Source organism: Ostrinia nubilalis, chromosome 15 (assembly GCF_963855985.1).
Source record: "Ostrinia nubilalis chromosome 15, ilOstNubi1.1, whole genome shotgun sequence".
NCBI classification, from domain to species: domain Eukaryota; kingdom Metazoa; phylum Arthropoda; class Insecta; order Lepidoptera; family Crambidae; genus Ostrinia; species Ostrinia nubilalis.
In genome coordinates this window covers 15,906-21,628 of record NC_087102.1, presented here as the reverse complement: position 1 = coordinate 21,628, position 5,723 = coordinate 15,906, and the positions used below count along the sequence as shown (strand labels likewise).

Below are 5,723 nucleotides of genomic sequence, written 5' to 3'. Positions count from 1 at the left end.
ATTTAGCATGCAGTATAACTACAATATATGAAAAAAGTTAAAACAATACAGAAAATACCTACTAAAGCCATACCAAAATAGCAGAATATTAAGCAGTAAACAGATACTTCAACTTTTTACCGGGAGAGAGCTAAGTTATACAGGGTGGAAACGATAAGTGATCTCACTCGATTATTTCTAAACTATACAAAATTTTGAAAAACTGGTTACTGATCCTGAAAGTGCTTCACGAGTTCTTTCAAACGGTATCAGTAATAGGTTACAGCATTAACTGGATCTATCCGAAAATTCAATGTTTTCAGCCTCCATACTAAATGTATGCCAGCCACACAATATTTTTTTTATTAAATTATAAACACTTAAAATGAACTCGTAAATTTCATTCTTATTTTTAAAATCATTCATGGAAAACATTGGTTTTAGGCTTTACTTGCTATAATTTTATCAAGACATGAGTGCCATGACTGTGGCAGTACTAAATGTATGGAAGCTGGAAACATTGAATTTTCGGATTGATCCAGTTTATTTTGTTACTTATTATTGGTACCGTTGGATAGAGCTCGGGACGCACTTTCAGGATCAGTAACCAGTTTTTGGATATCTTGTATAGTTTTTGATATTGTGGTTTTACTAAATGTATGGAAGCCGGAAACATTTAGTTTTCGGATAGATCCACTTTATTTTGTAACCTATTATTGGTACCGTTGGATAGAGCTCGGAAAGCACTTTCAGGATCAGTAATCAGTTTTTGGATATCTTGTATAGTTTAGAAATATTCGAGTGAGATCACTTATCGTTTCCACCCTGTATATTGTCTCATCACTATATCATAACGTGCCTTCGACCGACGTCCGGGAAGTCTGATTTTTCGATGTCTCGTATCGTTGCATACTGTCACTACGCGTCTAACGGAGCGCGCTTGCAGGCGGAGCTGCTGGGGCACGTGTGGGCGGGCACGGGCAGCGCGCCCACGCCCGTGCTGCGCGCGCTGCTGCTGCGCGACGCCGCCGCCGCCCTGCCGCTGGGCGGCCTGCGCCTCGCCGCCGCCCACCGCCGCGCCGCCGCCCTCGCGCTCGACGCGCACGCGCAGGTGACCCGGGAGCGTTCCATCCGAACCTGCATTCGTCCCGTGTTCGATCTGATCTCTTTATTTTAATGTTCGTTTTGCCGAAAACGCATCGTCAGGTGTCGCTGTGGTCGCGCAACGCGCGCGCCGGGCTGGAGCTGCGCGCGGGCGGCGCGGCGCACGTGTCGCTGGCGCTGCGGACGGCGTGGGGCCGCGCGCGCGCCGTCGCCGCCGCCGCCGCCGAGCCGCGCCTGCGCATCGCCGCCGACCTCGACTTCTACGACGCCGTCGCGCTCTGCGTCCGCGTCAAGCTCGACGACTACGACCTGAGGTGAGTTCGCGTCGGAATCGTCGGTCGTTCGTTTCAAACGCGGTCGACGCGGATGATGTAGCGTCTCCCGCTTCGCGTTCCAGGAAGGAGTGCCACCTCGAGTCGGTGCAAGGCGACCGCTCGCTGCGCGTGTCCCGCTGGCGCAACGAGACGGCGCCGCAGCCCGGCCGCACGCTGTCGCTGGAGCGCGCCGCCGACGCCGCCTGCCGCGCGCTCGCCGCCAACGACTAGCGTCCAGGGGCCCCGCCTCGCTGGCCCCGCGCCCCGCACTCAAGCCAAAGCTCCGACGCCAAACCGAAGGCTCCTCACGCAGGAGCCGGACTCGCGCCGCCATTACAGTTAGTTCATATGTGGACCCAAGTGCTGTGACTGTCACTTTGATGCACATATTATATTGGTGATGTTATGTAAAAAAAATATAAATCATATTTTTATGGTATAAATAGACAGCGATTGCTTGATTAAACGAAAAGGGTTGATTCCACTGCTCAACCGGAACTACTTATTCTATAGGACCAATATCAAATTATTAAACAAAAACAACCCTATACTTCAATGACCGATTGCTGATGAAGTATGAAAAGGTATTTATCCTCGGATTTCGGTCTCTTATAGAAAGTCTAAATCAAAATTAAAAATATTTGTTCAATGTGGCACTTATGAAAGTCAAAATATAGTAAATAATAAAAAAAGAAAAGGTAGTCCTTATGGGGAAAGGTAGTCCACTTAACATGTCTCCTTATCTTTTGAGCCCTACCAGCGCTTCGACACGAACATTGGCAAGTGCTGAGAAGAAACGCTGGAACAAATTCAGTCACTTGTTGCATTTCAGCAATAGAATTAACCCTCTTCCTTTAATTAATTGTAAAAATGATATTGTATATTGTATAGTTTTGTCATAAGGAATTATTTGACGAATCAATTATATTTTAAAATAATTAAGATTTTTTTATCATCATCATCAACAGCCCTTTACAGTCCACTGCTGGACTATGAGCCTCCTCCACTATAGTGGAATAAGATTTTTTTATATTTGATAATAATTTATTGAATCTGATGAATATTCAATCATAATATGACTATTTTTGAAGTTTTTATTAGTAATAAAGATAAGTTTTTAATTAACATAATGTAATTCATTTCCAACAAAACGAAACTTAAACCGCTTACCGTTTAACCCTACATAAAAATATGACAAAAGCCATTTAACCTCCTAAAAGAAATTAAACAATATTATAGATGACCCAAGCTGAACTGTCCCACCAAACTCAATGACAGCGGGGCGCTACCATCGTTCAACTATATGGTTTCCAACATGGCAAAAATCGGAACCAGCGATCCGGTATTGACGGTGGCGCCCCACTGTCAATGTTATCGATAGGACAGTTCATTATTTTGGAACTATAATATTAACCCGATCATGGACAGAAAAAAAAATGGAAAGGATTACCAACAAATAAAAGTCGAGGTCCAGTGACGAACGAGAAGCGCCCGTGCGCGGGGGCGGGGGAGGGGCGCGGGGGGAGCTGCCCGGTAAAGATCACACTAACACCCAAAATGCTCGCGCGTGCTCCGCACGCGCTCGCGCTCAGGTTAGGTTCTTTTCAGAACCTAACCCATTTTCAGAATGGTGTCAGCAACCTAACCTGTAATTTTCAGGAATTTCAGACGTGGGTTTTCAGGGACCTAACGTGGGTCAAGTTGGGTTCTTTAAAGTTAGGTTCTTTTCAGAACCTAACCCATTTTCAGAATGGTGTCAGCAACCTAACCTGTAATTTTCAGGAATTTCAGACGTGGGTTTTCAGGGACCTAACGTGGGTCAAGTTGGGTTCTTTAAAGTTAGGTTCTTTTCAGAACCTAACCCATTTTCAGAATGGTGTCAGCAACCTAACCTGTAATTTTCAGGAATTTCAGACGTGGGTTTTCAGGGACCTAACGTGGGTCAAGTTGGGTTCTTTAAAGTTAGGTTCTTTTCAGAACCTAACCCATTTTCAGAATGGTGTCAGCAACCTAACCTGTAATTTTCAGGAATTTCAGACGTGGGTTTTCAGGGACCTAACGTGGGTCAAGTTGGGTTCTTTAAAGTTAGGTTCTTTTCAGAACCTAACCCATTTTCAGAATGGTGTCAGCAACCTAACCTGTAATTTTCAGGAATTTCAGACGTGGGTTTTCAGGGACCTAACGTGGGTCAAGTTGGGTTCTTTAAAGTTAGGTTCTTTTCAGAACCTAACCCATTTTCAGAATGGTGTCAGCAACCTAACCTGTAATTTTCAGGAATTTCAGACGTGGGTTTTCAGGGACCTAACGTGGGTCAAGTTGGGTTCTTTAAAGTTAGGTTCTTTTCAGAACCTAACCCATTTTCAGAATGGTGTCAGCAACCTAACCTGTAATTTTCAGGAATTTCAGACGTGGGTTTTCAGGGACCTAACGTGGGTCAAGTTGGGTTCTTTAAAGTTAGGTTCTTTTCAGAACCTAACCCATTTTCAGAATGGTGTCAGCAACCTAACCTGTAATTTTCAGGAATTTCAGACGTGGGTTTTCAGGGACCTAACGTGGGTCAAGTTGGGTTCTTTAAAGTTAGGTTCTTTTCAGAACCTAACCCATTTTCAGAATGGTGTCAGCAACCTAACCTGTAATTTTCAGGAATTTCAGACGTGGGTTTTCAGGGACCTAACGTGGGTCAAGTTGGGTTCTTTAAAGTTAGGTTCTTTTCAGAACCTAACCCATTTTCAGAATGGTGTCAGCAACCTAACCTGTAATTTTCAGGAATTTCAGACGTGGGTTTTCAGGGACCTAACGTGGGTCAAGTTGGGTTCTTTAAAGTTAGGTTCTTTTCAGAACCTAACCCATTTTCAGAATGGTGTCAGCAACCTAACCTGTAATTTTCAGGAATTTCAGACGTGGGTTTTCAGGGACCTAACGTGGGTCAAGTTGGGTTCTTTAAAGTTAGGTTCTTTTCAGAACCTAACCCATTTTCAGAATGGTGTCAGCAACCTAACCTGTAATTTTCAGGAATTTCAGACGTGGGTTTTCAGGGACCTAACGTGGGTCAAGTTGGGTTCTTTAAAGTTAGGTTCTTTTCAGAACCTAACCCATTTTCAGAATGGTGTCAGCAACCTAACCTGTAATTTTCAGGAATTTCAGACGTGGGTTTTCAGGGACCTAACGTGGGTCAAGTTGGGTTCTTTAAAGTTAGGTTCTTTTCAGAACCTAACCCATTTTCAGAATGGTGTCAGCAACCTAACCTGTAATTTTCAGGAATTTCAGACGTGGGTTTTCAGGGACCTAACGTGGGTCAAGTTGGGTTCTTTAAAGTTAGGTTCTTTTCAGAACCTAACCCATTTTCAGAATGGTGTCAGCAACCTAACCTGTAATTTTCAGGAATTTCAGACGTGGGTTTTCAGGGACCTAACGTGGGTCAAGTTGGGTTCTTTAAAGTTAGGTTCTTTTCAGAACCTAACCCATTTTCAGAATGGTGTCAGCAACCTAACCTGTAATTTTCAGGAATTTCAGACGTGGGTTTTCAGGGACCTAACGTGGGTCAAGTTGGGTTCTTTAAAGTTAGGTTCTTTTCAGAACCTAACCCATTTTCAGAATGGTGTCAGCAACCTAACCTGTAATTTTCAGGAATTTCAGACGTGGGTTTTCAGGGACCTAACGTGGGTCAAGTTGGGTTCTTTAAAGTTAGGTTCTTTTCAGAACCTAACCCATTTTCAGAATGGTGTCAGCAACCTAACCTGTAATTTTCAGGAATTTCAGACGTGGGTTTTCAGGGACCTAACGTGGGTCAAGTTGGGTTCTTTAAAGTTAGGTTCTTTTCAGAACCTAACCCATTTTCAGAATGGTGTCAGCAACCTAACCTGTAATTTTCAGGAATTTCAGACGTGGGTTTTCAGGGACCTAACGTGGGTCAAGTTGGGTTCTTTAAAGTTAGGTTCTTTTCAGAACCTAACCCATTTTCAGAATGGTGTCAGCAACCTAACCTGTAATTTTCAGGAATTTCAGACGTGGGTTTTCAGGGACCTAACGTGGGTCAAGTTGGGTTCTTTAAAGTTAGGTTCTTTTCAGAACCTAACCCATTTTCAGAATGGTGTCAGCAACCTAACCTGTAATTTTCAGGAATTTCAGACGTGGGTTTTCAGGGACCTAACGTGGGTCAAGTTGGGTTCTTTAAAGTTAGGTTCTTTTCAGAACCTAACCCATTTTCAGAATGGTGTCAGCAACCTAACCTGTAATTTTCAGGAATTTCAGACGTGGGTTTTCAGGGACCTAACGTGGGTCAAGTTGGGTTCTTTAAAGTTAGGTTCTTTTCAGAACCTAACCCAT

At 43.8% G+C, this 5,723-nt stretch overlaps 1 long non-coding RNA gene across 1 annotated transcript; it reads left to right on the top strand.

Moving 5' to 3' along the window:
* The first annotated feature begins 1,188 nt into the window (after window positions 1-1,188).
* LOC135078398 (uncharacterized) lies at window positions 1,189-2,527 on the top strand. The gene is made up of 2 exons (XR_010258590.1): window positions 1,189-1,397; window positions 1,481-2,527. It is a non-coding gene; the product is annotated as an uncharacterized LOC135078398 (long non-coding RNA).
* The last annotated feature ends 3,196 nt before the right edge of the window (window positions 2,528-5,723 follow it).